Genomic DNA, 18856 nt, shown 5'->3' on the forward strand with positions numbered 1-18856 from the left:
CGTATCTCATACTGCGTCACAATCATCTCTCCCTGACGCAACTGCTCAAACTGCCAGTGTAGCTCCTCTCGACGAGACTATAGCACATACTTCTCCAGAAAGAGAACAAAGAACTGCTGCCAAGTAAGGGGCGCTACACCAATAGGCCTACACCTCTCATACGCCTCCCACCAAGTGAAGGCAGCCCCAGAAAACTGAAAGTTGGTAAAAGCCACACCACTGGTCTCTAGAATACCCGCTATACGAAACATCCATTAGCACCTATCCAAGAACCCCTGGGCATCCTCGCCCTCTACACCGCTAAAAGTAGGAGGCTTGAGTCTACCAAACCTCTCTAGTCGATGCTATTCGTCGTCCAGCATAACTGGTACCACAAAATCCTAATCTGGTGCAACCGGCTAGGCTGGAGGTGCCCCCGTCGTCTGAAGCCCCTACACAACCTCCTCAGGTGTGTGAGCAACGAGAGTCTGGGTGCCTGCCCCGGCCTGAGAAGTAGTTGCAGCCGTAGTAACTGAAACTGCCTGAGCCAAACTGGTACACACTGGTAAGATCTGAGCTAAAGCCTCCTAAAGGCCTGGAATCACAATGGGCACAGTTGGTGCCTGATCTGGTGCTGCTATAGCGTCCACAACTTGGACCTGATCCTAAACTGAGATAGCTGGTGGATCTATAGGTGCTGCCCTAGCTGCTTTGCCCCTACCATAGCCTCGACCACGTCCTCGGCCTCTAAAGGCCCCAGCTGGTGGTACTGGCGGTCGTTCATCCTGCCCGGTAGCACGTGTCCTCACCATCTGTGAGAGAATAGAATAACAAAAGTTTAGTATTCGGATCAACAGATTCGCACGACAAGAATTTCAAGAATATGAAGATTTTCCTAAAGGTTTTGCAACCTCTCGAGGATAAATACAGACGTCTCCGTACTGATCCGCGAGACTCTACTAAACCGGCTCATGACTTGTGAGACCTATGTAACCTAGGCTCTGATACCAACTTGTCATGACCCAAATACCCGATCGTGATGGCGCCTATCACATTACTAGGCAAGCCAACCCAAACCATTAACCACAACAAGTTCCTTTTATAAAACCATTTTCTAACACAGGCTTAGATACCAAATTTCCATAATAAGTGTTTAAAACAACAAAATATAAGCGAAAGTCAAATAAACATGAACTACACAACCCCAAATATCTGGTGTCATGAGTCTAGAGCCTCTACTACATAGCTGACTATCTGATACAACATAAGTCTAGAAAATGCAGAAAAGAACAAGATAATAAGGAGAAAACAGGGCGCAGACGCCGTGCAGCTACCTTGAAATCTCTGGCAACCTCTGGATCAGTTGAGGACCCTCACTCTGCCACTCGGGCACCTAGATCTGCACACAAGGTGTAGGGAATGACGTAAGTACGCCAACTGAGTAAGTAACTAAAGTAAATAAGGTCTAAAAGTAGTGACGAGCAGTTAAAATCATATAACCAAATAAACAACAGGATGACAGGTCAACTTCACAGTTTAAAACCAGTTTCGTCGTAAAATCATCAATTTCAGTTTAAACACTTGAAATTATATGCTTGGAAATTTTCCAATAGAGGATTATTTAAAAAGATGAGTGAAATCATTAAAAACATCATAACTTGGCCCCTCGGGCAAGGTATCAGTCAGAACATGGCCTCTTGGGCAGCCTCTCAGTCACTCGTCACTCAGTACTCACTCTCAGCACTCAAACTCATTAATATCTCATAATAATAGAAATCATAGTAACCGATGCGGCGTGCAGCCCGATCTATAATTTATAGTCAACTACACTCACTGGGGTTGTACAGACTCCGGAGGGGCTCCTACAGCCCAAACATCATATCGTTGCGGCGCGCAACTCAATCCAATATATATATCGCTGCGGCATGCAACCCGATCCAATATATATATCGCTGCGGTGTGCAACCCGATCCATATAGGTATCGTTGCGGCGTGTAGCCCGATCCATAATTTATACATATAATATCCTTACTATTAGGTTCTCAACCTCTCTCAGTTATTAACCTCACAACCTCTTGGGCACAACAATAGAAATTAGGGAATTCAGCCCAAACAGTCCTCACAATTAGAAGTGGAGTGATAAAACCATTTTCAAACATTTAAATAGATAAAACATGACTGAGGATATACTTTTAACAAATAAAGTGAGGAAAACAGTAAAAATGCCCCTAAGGGTATCAACAGGTCGGCACAAGTGCCTAAACATGGCGTACAACCTATAATACAGTATAAATGACTAAAGTACGGAATATCATAAGGTTTCAAATCAAGTACGCGGCTCAATAGTCGCTACGGGATGGACCAAGTCAGAATCCCCATCGGTGCACGCTCACACGCTCGTCACCTAGCATGTGCGTCACTACATTTATCAAAACAAGTCAAATACCGGGGTTTTGTATCCTCAGTTCCAGATTTACAATGGTTACTTACCTCAAACCGGTGAAAATACTACTCCGCGAGCCTTTGCCCCTCGAATCGGCCTCCACTCGCATCGAATATATCCAAAATTAGAATCAAGGAATCAACATATGCTAAGGGAACGAAGCCTAAGTGAAAACAATAAAAGAAATACCAAAAATCCCGAAATTGGCCAAACCTGACCCCCGGGCCCATGTCACGAAACTTGATAAAAATCACAACATAATCCTTATCCTCCCACGAGTCCATACATAACATTGAAATCGGAGTCCAAATGATCCCTCAAATTCTCATTTTAAAGTCTCTTAATCTCAAGCCCTAATTCCTCAATTTTTGGCTTCGATTCTATGATTTATTAGGTAAATTTCACAATAGAATCGAGTTTTAAGTCCAAGAATATTACCTCCAAGTGATTCCCCTTGAATCCCTCTTCAATCCCCTTCAAAAATCTCCAAAAAACGACCAACAATGGAAGAAATAAACCCTACATTCGCGGACAAGACGACTATTTAAACCTTCTGCCTAGGTCTAAATTCCTTCATCGCGATCGCGTGACATCCTTCGCGATCACGAAGCACAAATTCTCAGCTCCCAAAATTAACCCTATGAGAACGTGATGCTCAGTCTTCTAACACTATGCGATCGCGTACTGGATACCGTATTCGTAATGAACAACTTCAAGCCAAGACCCCTGGTCCACATAACTCTACGCGAACGCGACCCACTCTACACATTCGCGATCAATAATGCCTTCACCTTATGCGATCATATCCTAGCTTCATGAATGCTCTGAGCAAACTGGACTGCCCCCACAACAGCTCTATGCGATCGCGAGACCCCCTACGCGATCGCGAAGAGTAAAAACTCTGCAACAGCTGAACTCCAAAATCTGCAACTCTTCAAGGCATGAAATGGTCCGATTGACCATCCGAAACTCACCCGAGGACCCCGGGACCTCAAACAAAGGCACCAACATATCCCAAAACCTTGTTCAAACTTGTACCATTCTTAGAAACACCTCAAACAACATTAAATCGACTAAAACACATCGGATTCAAGCCTAAGTTTCCACAAACTTCTAAATTCCGCTTTTGATAAAAAACCCGACCAAACCACATCCGAATGACCTGAAGTTTTGCACACACATCCCAAATGACACAACAGAACTACTACAACTCTCAGAAATCCATTCCGACCCCTATATCAAAATTTCACCTACCAACCGGAAATCGCCGAAAATCCAATTTCGCCAATTCAAGCCTGAATCTAATTCGGACCTCCAAAACCCATTCCAATCTTGCTCCTAAGTCCCTAATCACCTCTCGAAGCTAAACGAGCCATCGGAACTCATATCCGAGCCCTCTAACACATAAGTCAACATCTGGTTGACTTTTCCAACTTAACTTTCCTCAAAAGAGACTAAGTGTCTCAAACCTTACCAAAATCATTCCAGATTCGATCCGACCAACCCGATACCCCATAACACAGATAAACAAAGCATAAAGAAGCAAAAATGGGGAAAACAGAGCGGTAACTCATAAGATAACTGGCTGGGTCGTCACATTTTGTGGTTATAAAAGATTCTCATTAAGGGTTAAATGGGTAAAATGAGTAAAATGAAGAGTTTAAAGCTGAATTCTTTTTAAATTTAAAAATGTGTCATTTATTTTGAAACAAACTAAAAAGGAAAGTATCTCATCTAATTTGAAATAGAGGGAATACACAAACAAAAAAAAGCGATATCAAGATGGAAAAAGGGGCAGTTCCCCTATGTTATATTTTATTTTTTTATTCCCGCAAGATACGAAACAAGAGAAGAACAACGTTTTCAAATTTCCGCTTGTAACGACCCGACCAGTCGTTTTGAGCTTTTGCACTTTTCTCGCTAGTTCGCGGGCATGACTCGTGTGATGAATTATGACTTATGTAAATCGTTGGTTTTGGTTTTCAGGATAATCAGAACGAATTTGGAGGAATAGTTCTCAGTCTGAAGCTTTAAATTTAAAAAGTTTGACCAAGATTTGACTTGTTGGTATATGATATGGGATCAGAATTGTTATGATTTGGTTAGCTCCGTTAGGTGATTTGGGACTTAGGAGCGTGGTCGGAATGCATTTTAGAAGCTCGTGGAAGGTTTAGCCTTGAATTGTCGAAATTAAGATTTTGGCATTTTCCGGTTGATAGGTGAGATTTTGATATAGGGGTCAGAATGGAATTCTGGAAGTTGTAGTAGTTTCGTTTTGTCATTTGTGACGTGTGTGCAAAATTTCAAGTCATTCGGACGTGGTCTGGTTGGGTTTGCGGAATTTGGAAGTTCTTGAAATTCTTAGGCTTGAATCCAATGTGATTTTGGTGTTTTGATGTTATTTTGAGCATTCTGAAGATTGGAACAAGTTTGAATGATGTTATGGGATATGTTGGCATGTTTGGTTGAGGTCCCGAGGGCTTCGGGTGAGTTCGGGTGGTCAATTGGACCATTCCATGTTGTTTGGAGTTGCAGGTTTTAAGTTTCAGCTATCGTAGAGAATTCTCCTTTGCGATCGCGTAGGGAGTCTCGCGATCACATAGGGCTATGATGAGGGCAAGTCAGGTTTTTCTTCACGATCGCATAGCATGAGTCGTGATCGCGTGAGTTGGGCAGGTGGTGCATCGCGTTCGCGTGGATTTATCCGCGTTCACGTAGGTTTACAGTTCTGAGCATCGCGTTCACGTGGACCTCACCGCGTTTGCATAGAGTAAATTTGAGGGCCTGGTAGATTGCTTCGTGATTGCGAAGGAAGTCCCGCGATCGCGATGAAGGATTTCAGGCCTGGGGCAGAATGTTTAAAAAAAGTGAGTTCGCGATTTTTGGTCTATTTTCTCCATTGTTGAGCAATTTTTGGAGCTTTTGAGAAAATTTGAAGAGGGAATCGAAGGGAAATACTTGGAGGTAAGATTTTTGAACTCAATACTCTATCCTATGTTGATTCTTACTTGTTTAATCATGAAATATATGGAAATTAAAGCCTAAAATTGGAGAATTAGGGCTTGGATTTGGAGAGTGTAAATTGGGAATTTGAAGCGGCAATTGAGGTCCGATTTTGATGTTCTTGATATGTATAGACTCTTGAGAGGATGAGGATTCCATTGATGTTAATTTCGTCGGATTCCGAGACGTGGGCCTGGGGGCCAGGTTTGAGCAATTTCGGGATTTTTGATGTAAATTGAATATTTTCGAGTGGGCTTTGTTCCCTTAGCATATTCTAATGGTTATGTACTAATTGTGGCTAGATTTAGAGCATCAGGAGGTTGATTCGTGAGGGCAAAGGCATCGTGGGCTAGAGTTTGGACCGGATCGAGGTAAGTAATGATTGTAAATGCTATCCTGAGGGTTTAAAACCTCGTATTTCACATCGTTGTACTAATTGAGGTGACGCACATGCTGGATGACGAGCGTGGAGTATGCACCATTGGGGATTGTGACTTGGTCTGTCCTATACGACTGTAAAGTCGCGTATTTGATTTGAAATCTTATGATGTTCCGTATTTTAGAGATTGATATTATAATTTAGGATGTATGCCATGTTTGGGGCCTTGTGCCAACCTGTTGAGACCCTTAGGGGTATTTTAACTATTTTCCCTCACTCTATTTGTTTTAAAAGAATATCCTCAGTCATGATTTACCTGCTTATTGTTTAAATCTGGTTTTATCACTTTAATTCTTAAAATGTGAAAACTGTTTGGGCTGAGTTCCGTGTTTTACTGATGGTCCGAGTGATTGTGAGGTTAATGACTGAGATAGACTGAGGGTCTGATTGTGAGCGTATTGACTGAGATAGACTGAGGGTCTGATTGTAAGGTTAATGACTGAGATAGACCGAGGGTCTGATGGTGAGGTTAATGACTGAGAGAGGCCGAGGGCCTGGTTGTGAGGATAATATATTTATGGATCGGGCTGCACGCCGCAACGATGTATTGGATCGGGCTGCACGCTGCAGCAATATAGCACTTGGGCTGTAGGAGCCCTTCCGGAGTCTTCACACCCCCAGTGAGTGTAGTCGACTATATTTATATATGGATCGGATTGCACGCTGCAACGATATATTAGATCGGGCTACACGCCGCAGCGATATAGCTCTTGGGTTGTAGGAGCCCCTCCGGAGTCTACACACCCCCAGTGAGCCCAGTCGACTATATATATATGGATCGGGCTGCACGCTGCAGCAATATATGGATCGGGTGTCGCGCCCCCTTTTTCTCGTGAAATAGGGTTTATGACATTTGGGAGGACAACTCATTCCTTTTGGGAATTGGGTTTAACTTGAAGATTCACCACCTAATGATTAAGGTGCATTACGACACCAAGACGGTTTGATTTGAGTAACCAGAGATTGGGTAAGGGCTTGAAATTATTCCAAGGGGAAGGTGTTAGGCACCCCCCAGGATCCACTAGTGTGGTTCCCGGCCAGACTACTGTTGTGAATTTAGGTGCAAATAACATGTAGGCAAATGAAACTTCAAATAAGAGGGGATTTTCACGTAATGGTTTACAAATAAACATAGTTGGAAAGAACTAAAAGAAAGCTGATTTTTCTTAAAAGAAATAGTTTGAAATCTTTATAAGAAACAAAGAAACAAAGGGAAAGGGAGGTCCTAGGTTTATTAATAATATGGATCACCCCACACAATGCTCGGTAATCACTCCTCAATTAGAGGCTACACGTGACATTATTGTACGGTCATCATATCCATATCTACCCTTCCCACCCCGTGAAGGTATTAAAGCGCGAAATGGTCTCGATTACTTATTGCATGCTATTACCCGTCCCAATCCTATCAGTCCCGAAGGCATTTAGGACTACTAATCCTAAAGGGGAGGGATATTAGGCTTATTTGTAGTTTCAAAGGCAAAAATTCTAAGGCGACATACAAAACACGTATTGCAAGTTGAGGAAAACACATAACAAGCAGAGGCTTAGATATACCTCCTTACACAAAGAAGCATGTAATTAGCATGCCTTACATATACTGTTTGGATCTGATTAAATACTAGACATGAAAGAACTTAGAGGTTGAGGCAGACTGATTTATTACATAGTTCAGATAAGAAGCCCGAATCAGGCATGCCTGCTGGTTGTAGTTAATAGAACAAATTCAGTTTATAACTTTACCCTAAGGCTTTCCTAAGTGTTGGACAAAGATCCTATATGCATGGTATCTACTAAATTCAGAAAGCAAAATAAACTGAATATGTACTGGTTAAAAGGGGTAGTCAGATTATTAAAAGAAAGGCAAGTTTTAACGAAGGTTATAAGTTCTGCAACTAATGGTACCTATTATTACTGGTTTTAGCTCTATATGTGAATGAAGCGATTCAAATTCGATTAGGAATTACTATAGACATGGTTTCTACGCTTAGTTGATTTTGAACCTTGTAGACATGGTATCAAAATGCAGAAGACTCGTTTTAATCCTATGAACATGATATCTAGATTCTGAATGAACGTGATATCCAGGTGCAATTGGATGTTTAAGTCCTATGAGTATGATATCTAGGTGCAGAAATTTGTTTAAGACCTATGGACATGTTATCGCACTTGATCGTGCAGATTTAGACAATTCTGTAGGCATGATTTCTATATGAATATAGTAGCCCTATGATCATGATTTCTATATGAATGTAGGATATACAGAATTCAGAAGGAATTATAGGCATGATTTTATTTGTGTATGCAGATTTCCAAACACCTATAGGCGTGGTATCTATCCTTTTTGCATACATAGTTACCTGCCCCATTTTTACTAACCATCCCCAAGAGTTTATTACAAATTATTACAGCCCAAAATAAAGTAAAAGATATATCAGAAAATATAAATAAAAGTACAACTAGAGGAGAGCCTGATTCAGACTTCATGTCTGAAATATGAGGTAAACCAACTCCATGAGATCATGATCCAAAGCCTTTCTCCCATTTGAGTGTGTCAAAGTTCCCTAAGAGCCTCAAAGGGACTCCCAGCAATGCTCACACCCAAATGTATAATCAGATTAGGACAAGTGCAGTGTGGAAGGGCCAGCCCCCAAGTGTCCAAGTTCAGAAGGAACTCAAAGGGTCCCAAGGCAAGGCTCACAAGAGGGGGGCAAAACTTAAAGACTAAGAAAGTGTGCAAGTGCAGAATAGAATGCTAAAAGGGAAAATGAGAGGGAAACAACTACTAATAAACACACATAGGGGGGTTCAAGGGAATGAGGAGATTGTAAAGAGCCTATTGCTTAGGCAAGGGCAGTCTTTAGGCATGCGCAGCAATGGAGGATGCTGGCATACCCATAAGCCTGCTAGAACACACATTATTAGAGGCTAGGATCCCAGGGGATCAAGTTTAATTCATGGACAATAATTTGCATATTGCCATGCCTCAAACCATAGTATGAACACATAGGGGGCAGGGGTTTGGGATTCATAACAAACACGCAGAAAGAAATCAGTAGTGTTGAACCACACAGAAGCAGTAAGCAGACAGGGATACAGAAGCAGTAAATAAACACATTGTTGTGGTGCTAAAAAGCTTAAATCAGGACATACCCGTTTTAAAGAAGCAAATAAAGAAAGGCAGGCAGTAGGTCTTGTGAACAGGCCACAGTACAAGCAACAAAAGAGATTACTTTTGAGTGTAAGTGTAAGTTCAGAAGACTACGAGTGATGGATGTTTTTGCTAATGAAAGAGTCGTGTATTTATAGTGTGAAAAAATAGGCAGAAATAAGGTAAGAAAACAATTAAAGAACTGGATATCAATTAAAAATAAATCAATACAAGACTTCCTTTACTTAAGGATTTCAGACTTAAATGGTAAAAGTTATTTAAGGAAAGAAATCAAATAAGCATCTTGTGCAAAGTAGGCAATTAAGGGTAAATACACAGGGGTTTAATTAAGGGAAGAATTTTGAAATACACGGTTAAACAAATAAGGTATGGATCAATCAATATACAGTAAATCAAGGGGTCAGAGATTTTTGTAATCATTGGTTCATGAATGGATCAAGTCAGAAAAGCTAAGGAAAGTTTTTGACTCAAATCGAGTAACAGGGAGGTCAGCAGACAAGGAAAGAAATCAATCAAACTTATACAAAGGAAGTCTGAAATCAATCAAAATTGAAAGCCATTTTTAGAGGGAAGTTCAACACATTTAAAGAGCACATAAATATGTTAGGCTGAATTTAGGGCAAAGAAAAAAAAGTCATGCCATTGCTAAATCAGTAGGTAATAGACTGTAAGATCATGGTAGTCACATAGGTCAGCAATGTAGAAGAAATAGTATCAAATAGCATACAAAGGGTCCAGTATAAGGATCTTAGAAGAGTTTAGTAGAAAATCAGAATCGCTTAAAGAAATAGAGATTTCAAGACTCAGTTCAGAGACTCGAAATAGGTCTAAAGGAGTTAGGATTTCTGGAATCAAACAAGTTCAAGCAAATCATATATCCAATGGTCTCAAAACTCGGATGAACCCCCAAATTCTAGGGTTTTTACCATCAATCGAGTGTAGAAATGAGAGGACAAGTAATCAAGGAAAAAGATATTAATCGAGACAGGTTAAGAGGTCTCAGAAAGGAACTGAGACCTTTGACATGCTTTTTCAGTAGCAGGAACTCATGTGAAGCATAGTAAAAGAACAACATGCGACACACAGTAAAGTAACATTGTAGAAGAAACTATTAAGAAACCTAGTAGAAGAAACTAACAAGAACACAGTAGGAGAAACATATAAAGAAGCATAGTAGAAGAAACTTAATAAGAACATAGTAGGAGAAATATATAAAAACACAGTAGAGGAAACTGCTAAGAACATGGTAGAAGAAACCTAACAAGAACACAACAGAAGAAACATAGTAGAAAAAACACAGAAAGAATACAGTAGAAGAAACGTAGTAGAAGAAACACACAAGAGAAAAAGAAAATTAGAGAAACATCTAAATATCTCAAAAACCCTAGATCGGAAAAAATAAAGGTTTTGAAAGCATAGTTTTGAAAGAAATATCAAGAAATCGTTTAAAAGTTTAGGGAAAACATGGATCTAGAACAGATCTAAAGAAATTAAAAGAACCTCAAAATCTAGGGTTTCAGAGGAATCCAAACAATGAGAAAGGCCTGGATATTCATTGATCTAAGCATGAGGAGTCGAGGTCAGGCTCGAACAGACATGGCTTGCCGGAGCAAGCCCGGAGATGGCCATGGAACTTGAATCAAGCAAGGTCTGGACCCAGCTTCTTTATGGTCAGGTCATGAGACTTTGGTAATCAAGCGTGGAGGAGCCATAGAAGGCTGGTGGGTGGTGAAACCACCATGGATTCAGGCAAGAAAATGGCCGGAGAAGGTGAGTGAAGCTCATCAGAGCGGAGGGGGAGGGTGAAGGTTCTAGAGAGAACCAGAGATAGAGATAGAGATAGAGAGATGAGACTCGATTGAGTGAGGAATGAGAGGGGTTTGGGGGAGGGGGGTCATTTGGTTTAATTTGGTAAGAACGAATCTGGACCGTTGATCAAAATTGATCAACGGCCAAGATTAAATCCGGTTGGGTCGGGTAGATTTAGGGATTGGGCTTGGGTCTTTGGGCAAGTTTAATTAGGCGATTGGGCTGGTTTAATTTGGGTTGGGGTCTGTTTGATTTTAGGCTAAATTTGAAAGCCAAATTTGGCTACAAGTTAAATATCCCCCTTTTCCCCTTTAATTTATAGAAAAATAGTAAATAAATTTCTGAAAACAAATTGAAAGCACTAAAATGGCTTATAATATATAATTATCAATTTAAAAATATATTATCCCATTTTATAAACATGAGACGAATTTAAACCGAAAAATGGCGAATATTGCAATTATGCAATTTTAATCTTAAAAATACTAAATAAATTTTTAAAAAATATGTAAAAAATATATCTTAGCTATATTTTAGTGTAAACATGAGACTCCAATAAATGAATCACCAAAATGATAATTTTGGGGATGATTATTGGGTTTTTCTTGATAAAATAGGGCAGTGAATTGATTTAAAAATCTTTAAAAAAAATTAAGGAAAAATAATGTAACCTTGGGATATAGTTATATATGCATATATAGGCTATTTGAAGGTATTTTGCATATTTAAAAATATAGAAAAAAATTGGGTAACAACAGCTACCCCTCTTTACCCGGGAAGGATGAAAGAGTTGTTGGGTAAAGATATGATGACCAATTTTGACCGAACGAAGTGGTTTGAAGAGGTTGGCCGTTCTCTGGCTCTTGAGCTACCTACATATCCATGGTCTTACAGGAATCAGGTCATATGTAGTTCAGGATCCGTCGACGGAATATGCCGATGGAGACCTTTTCAAGAACGGACGCAATGTTCAGGTCGGGATGAATGGTTAAGGTCTAATAGGGATACGGGAACTGGAGAAGGATCGATCCTACTGAGATGGCCATTTCTTGCCGGTTTACCTGCAAATGAGCAATACAAGCATATATTGTGCATAAATTTAATCGTGATGCAAGTTCCCATCGGACCATGAATGTTGTCTTTGGACGGTTAGGATGACGTCCTCATACCATGACATCCTGGACCATGAAGCGTATGATAAAGGATTCGCCGGCCATGAAATGATGCTCTCGGGCTATGAGAATGATGCCTCCGAACTATGATGCCTTTGAATAATGATATGCAAAAGATAAAAGGGAGTCCTCAGGCCATGTCATGGCGTTCTTGGGCTATGAAAATGGTGCCTCCGATCAATGATGCCTTTGGACAATTTGGCAATCTTTCAGCCCATGAGATGCATTATTTGACAATCTTTTAGCCCATGCATTGCAGTAGGTGGCGATCTTTCAGCCAATGCAAATGTGATTAAGGTGGCGATCTTTCAGCCCATGAGATGCAGTATTTGGTGATCTTTCAGCCAATGCAAATGTGAATAAGGTGGCGATCTTTCAGCCTATGAGATGCAGTATTTGACGATCTTTCAGCCATGTAGAATGTAAATAAGGTGCCAATCTTTCAACCATGCATGACGTAAATAAGGTGGCGATCTTTCAGCCATGCAGGACATAAATAAGGTGGCGATCTTTCAGCCATGCAGGATGTAAATAAGGTGGCGATCTTTCAGCCATGCAGAATGCAAATAAGGTGGCGATCTTTCAGCCATGCAGAATGTAGATGGAGACAGTGTTTAGTCTCGAAAGGTAGAATGGTAGCCTTATGCAATATAGAAAATGCAGATGGAGACAGTGTTTAGTCTCGGAAGGCAGAATGGTAGCCTTATGCAATGCAGAAAATGCAGATGGAGATAGTGTTTAGTCTCAGAAGGCAGAATGGTAGCCTTATGCAATGCAGAAAATGTAGATGGAGACAATGTTTAGTCTTGGAAGGCAGAATGGTAGCCTTATGCAATGCAGAAAATGCAGATGAAGACAGTGTTTAGTCTCGGAAGGCAGAATGGTAGCCTTATGCAATGCATAAATAAAAGTAAAATGGCAAATGGTAATAGAGTTTCTTAGCTGATAGCAGGTTGCGACATTGTGACTGCTGGGGACGTTGCGATATAGGGAATATCGCCGGCGTGCGTGGACAGCAAATGCTGGTAAATGCGAACAATTCTGAGAGTTGTATTCCTGAGCAACGTTTATCTTGTGACTGTATAGCATGTCAGATGCTTTCGCAATCCAAATGTCTGCATCCAAAGAAAAATCGTCAGTTTTGTAGAAGGGAGGTTAGTTCGTATCCCTGCTGGCCTGGTCCAACCTGTTCGGCTTTGATCTGGTGATACAGTATGTATCATTGGGGTAGCGTTGCTGAACAAATCGATTTCGATAATAAACATGCATGAGTTTGTAAAAATATAACATAAGTACATATTTAAAAAAATAGTTTTTTAGATGAACCGACGACTGTGACGTGGTTCAGGACATTGCAACCTCTCCTGCTTCGAAATTTTGAGGGTCCTCCTCAAAATTTTGCCCCAGTTTAATTGCTTGATGTTTCTGACGGTTGCTTGCGATGACTGGCTGAAATTACTTCGGAATTTTGAGGGTCCTCCTCAAAATTCTGCCCCAGTTTCCAATTACGGAGGAAATGAAAATTTTATTGAATTGTGACCGAACCCATAGGGCTGCCTACATATCCCCTCTAAAACGAGAATCAGGTCAGGCGTCGTTCAAATTACATCATATGGGAAAGCACAAAGATTACACATAGTATTGCTTGACTGCATATGAATTGATCGGCTTTGGCTAGACTTCTTCGTAAATTTCCCCAAGTATGAGGGCTCCTCCTGTTAGAACCCGGTGAACCATGTACGGACCCTGCCAATTGGGAGAGAACTTCTCTTTGGCTTCATCTTAATGCGGAAAAATTTTCTTTAACACCAACTGCCCCGGTGTGAATTGTCTCGGCTTGACTCTTTTGTTGAAGGCTCTGGACATTCTGTTCTGATAGAGCTGACCGTAGAAAATTGCATTCTCTTTCCATCTATAAGAGCTAGCTGCTCATAACGACTCTTCACCCATTCTGCGTCGTCGAGCTCAGCTTCTTGTATGATCCTCAAGGAAGGGATTTCTACTTCGACGGGAATGACCGCTTCTGTACCATATACCAACATGTAGGGGTTGCCCCTGTTGATGTGCGAACTATGGTGCGGTACCCCAATAAAATAAATGATAGCTTCTCGTGCCACTGCTTATGCTTCTCTATCATCTTCCTTAGTATCTTCTTGATATTCTTATTAGCGGCCTCTATGGCTCCGTTCATCTGAGGTCTGTAGGTTGTAGAATTCTTGTGTTTGATCTTGAAGGTTTCACATATGGCTTTCATTAGGTCACTGTTGAGGTTGGAGCCATTATCAGTAATGATTGACTTTGGAATCCCGAATCGACAAACGATACGATCGCGGACAAAGTCTGCAACGACTTTCTTGGTTACTTCTCTGTAAGATGCTGCCTCGACCCATTTTTGGTGAAATAATCGATTGCTACTAGGATAAATCTATGCCCGTTGGCGGCGACAGGCTCGATTGGTTCAATAACATCCATTTCCCAGGCGGCGAACGGCCACAGTGAGCTTGTTGCAGTAAGCTCATTTGGGGGTACCTTGATCATGTCTGCATGTATCTGGCAGCGATGGCACTTCCGGACATACTGGATGCAGTCCGTCTCCATAGTCATCCAAAAGTAACCAGCTCGGAGTATCTTCTTTGCTAAGACAAAACCATTCATATGTGTACCGCAGGTCCCAGCGTGAATCTCCTCTAATAGCCTGGATGCTTCTCTTGAGTCGACACACCTTAGCAATCCCAAATTAGGAGTCCTCATATACAGGATTCCCCCACTGTGAAAGAAATTGTTGGACAACCTCCGAGGGTGCGTTTCTGAGTAGGATTTGCGAACTCTAGGTATTCTCCTTTCACCAAGTATTCCTTGATATCATGAAACCAAGGCTTTCCGTCTGCTTCTTCTTCAACATGAGCACAGTAAGCTGGCTGATCATGGATCTTCACCGGAATAGGATCAACGAAGTTCTTGTCTGGATGCTGTATCATGGATGATAGGGTAGCCATCAGCAAACTCATTCTGGACTCTAGAAACATGCTGAAATTCTGTCTTTGTGAACCTCTTTCTCAATTCCTGTACACAATGCAGATACGGGAGTATCTTAGAGTTCTTGGTTGCCAATTCTTCTCGGACCTGATGTACGAGCAAGTCTGAATCCCCAATTACTTGCAACTCTTGAATGTTCATGTTAATGGTCATTTTAAGCCCTAGGATGCAGGCTTCATACTCGGCCATGTTGTTGGTGCCAGGAAATCTGAGTTTGGCAGACACCGGATAATGCTGACCAGTTTCTGATACTAGGACTGATCCTATTCCAACTCCTTTGAAATTTGCTGCTCCATCGAAAAACATTCTCCAACCGTCACAGGATTCTGCAATATCTTCTCCTATGAATGATACCTCTTCGTCAGGAAAATATGTTTTTAGGGGTTCGTATTATCCGTCCATGGTATTTTCAGCAAGGTGATCTGCTAGTGCCTGTCCTTTGATCACTTTCTGGGTTACGTAGACAATGTCAAATTCACTCAACAGAATTTGCCACTTGGCTAGCTTTCCAGTGGGCATGGGCTTCTGGAAGATGTACTTCAAATGTTCCATCCTTGATATGAGATATGTAGTATAGGCACAGAAGTAGTGCCTTAACTTCCGAGCTACCCAAGTCAAAGCACAGCAGGTGCGCTCTAACAGAGAATACCGGGCCTCGTACGGGATGAACTTCTTACTGAGGTAATAGATGGCCTGCTCCTTCCTCCCTGTTTCATCATGTTTCCCCAGAACACAACCGAATGCTCCATCCAATACTGCGAGGTAGAGTAATAGAGGTCTACCTGGCTTGGGCGGAACCAAAACTGGTGGTGTTGACAGGTACTCATTGATTTTGTCGAAGGCCTTTTGGCAGTCATCAGTCTATTTGGTGGCGACATCCTTCTTCAACATCTTAAAGATTGGCTCACAGATAACTGTAGATTGTGCTATGAACCGACTGATATAGTTAAGTCTCCCCAAGAAACTCATTACGTCCTTCTTGTTCTTTGGCGGTGGCAACTCTTGAATAGCTTAGACCTTTGATGGATCCAGCTCTATCCCTCAGTGACTCACGATAAACCCAAGTAGTTTTTCGGTAGGAACCCCAAATGCACACTTCGCAGGATTCAGTTTCAGGTTATACCTTCGCAATCTATTGAAAAACTTCCTCAAATCTTCCATGTGATCAGTGGCTTTCTTGGACTTGATAATAACATCATCCACGTACACTTTTATCTCCTTGTGTATCATGTCGTGGAAGATGGTAGTCATGCCCCTCATGTAGGTGGCCCTTGCATTCTTTAACCCAAACAACATCATCTTGTAGCAATACATCCCCCATGGCGTGATGAAAGTCATTTTCTCAGCATCTTCTTCATCTATCTAGATTTGATGATACCCAGCAAAACAATCTACAAATGACTGCAACTCATGCTTGGCGCAATTGTCAATCAGGATGTGTATATCTGGTAAAGGAAGTCGTCTTTCGAACTGGCCCAGTTGAGATCCCGGAAATCGACACAGACCATAACCTTCCCGTCCTTCTTCGGCACTGGCACAATGTTAGATAACCATGTTGGGTATTCCACTACCCTGAGAACCTTAGCTTTGACCTGCTTAGTGACTTCTTCCTTGATTTTCAAACTCATATCAGGCTTAAAATTCTTGAGCTTTTGCTTTACCAGCGGACATGCTGGATCGGTTGGCAGTTTGTGGGCCACAATAGATGTACTCATACCAGTCATATCATCATACGACCAGGTCGAATATGTCCTCATATTCCCTTAGATGTGTATTCTTCCTTTTCTGACGGTGATAAGTGAACATTGATTCGTGTTTCTTTGACATTTTCTGCATCTCCCAGGTTAACAATCTCAGTCTCGTCCAGGTTAGACTTTGACCTGTTCTCAACGTTCTCGATTTCTTTAACAATCTATTCTGGTATATCATCTTCCTCTGAATCTATGTCCGTTTGTTGCGTTGTCTCGTTGCATGTCATAGTCATTGGTTCATCAAGAAAAGTAATAAAGATGCTATATAAGTAAAGTAATGAGAGAAAAACAATAGTAATAAGCGTTGATTCATAAGAAAAGTTAAAATGCTTTGATAAATTGCATAATTATTTTGGACATTGAAGGTCTTATTGCAGGAATTAAAACATGCGAGAAAATAAAATCTTTTAGTAAATAAAAAACAGTGCTTGTTTTAGCCTTGCTACCCTAAGGCTCGTCGAGCTATGGTTGTCCTGATGGTCCAGTTATTGAGGCAGGCCCCTCTGCTTACAGCCTGTATGGAAGGGGCTTCCTCCCCCTCCTCCTCGAGAACAAAATAACAGTCCATGTCATTGTCCTCAAAGAACAAGTTTTTCACCGCTGCAAGTGCTTCTTTTGACCCATAGATAACACCGGCCAGTTGGAAAGTCCGCTCCAAGTGTGGTATTAGCTGCTCCAGCGGGTAGTAAGGACCGCGCCATGGTGGTGACCAGTGGTTGAATTCCTCCCAGGTGTACTTATATCCCAAACTGAAAGTAGTGTCATACTTCTTGAGCTTTATGGGCTTAGCAATTCCTTGGAGGTTGTTACCGAGCCCTTTGCCAAGTTCGTAACCACACCAATTCAGTATACTTTCAATCTTGTTGTCCCACCATTTGTCTTTGTCAATGGCATTCACCCGTTCGATGTGATGGTAAGTCTTTCCTCCTAGCTTCCTTCTTCCTTCAATTGATGGAATGGTTTGGCGACTCTATATAGGGTTGCTACCATTGCCGTGAATGATCACCTCTTGATGATTCCATTCGAATTTCACTGCCTGATGCAACATTGATGCTACAGCTCCAGCGGCATGGATCCACGGCTGTCCCAACAGCAAATTGTAAGATGCTGGCACGTCTATAACTTGGAAGTCAACATCGAACCAAGTTGGTCCCATTTAAAAACACAGACTAATTTCCCCAATAGTGGACCTCTAGGAACCGTCGAAGGCTTTTACATTCATAGCTCTGCCTTTTATCTCGTGCAATCCTTTGCCCAATTTCTTGAGTGTTACCAGTGGACAAATGTTGAGACTGAAAACCCCGTCGATCAGGAGTCTGGTGATAAAGTAGTCCTCGCATTGCACAGTGATGTGCAGCGCTTTGTTGTGACCCAAACCTTCAGGTGGTAGCTCATCTTCATGAAAAGTAATTTTGTGACTTTCCAGCACCTGCCCGACCATGTTGGCCATTTCTCCGCCGGTGATGTTGTTTGGCACGTATGCTTCACTTAATACCCTCAACAAAACATTCTTGTGTGCCTCAGAATTTTGTAGAAAAGCCAGGATGGAGATTTGCGTCGGTGTTTTGTTGAGCTGATCAATGACTGAGTATTCCTTGGCTTGTATATTTCTCCAAAGATCACCCGAACTGGTCTCAATGATGGGTGACCGATTGGAGGCTTGCTTGCTTGACTCAATTGAGTGTTCCGGGGTATAGACCCTACCATTTTTCATCATACCCTATGCAATGACAGTGCTACTGGAATTGGCGTGGCTATCTTTACTCCGAACGGAGCATGTGCTTTGGAAGGTAAAATCGTAACTTCAAATGGTGCATGTGCGTTTGTTGGAGATACAAACTCGACGTCAATTGGCACTGGTGCCTTTGCAGTTGCTTCAAACTCAAATGGCATAGACATGTTTACCTCAACATCCCCAAAGGGCTGAATCTGGACCACAGTTGGATTCAGGGTAACTGTTGGCTTCTTTGGGTCGTCACCTTTTGCGATCAGCCCGATTGATCCCCCAGGATCCCAATTATCCTCTACTTTAATCATGTGCACGCCTCCACC

This window comes from Nicotiana sylvestris, chromosome 6 (assembly GCF_000393655.2).
Source record: "Nicotiana sylvestris chromosome 6, ASM39365v2, whole genome shotgun sequence".
In the NCBI taxonomy this organism is placed as follows: domain Eukaryota; kingdom Viridiplantae; phylum Streptophyta; class Magnoliopsida; order Solanales; family Solanaceae; genus Nicotiana; species Nicotiana sylvestris.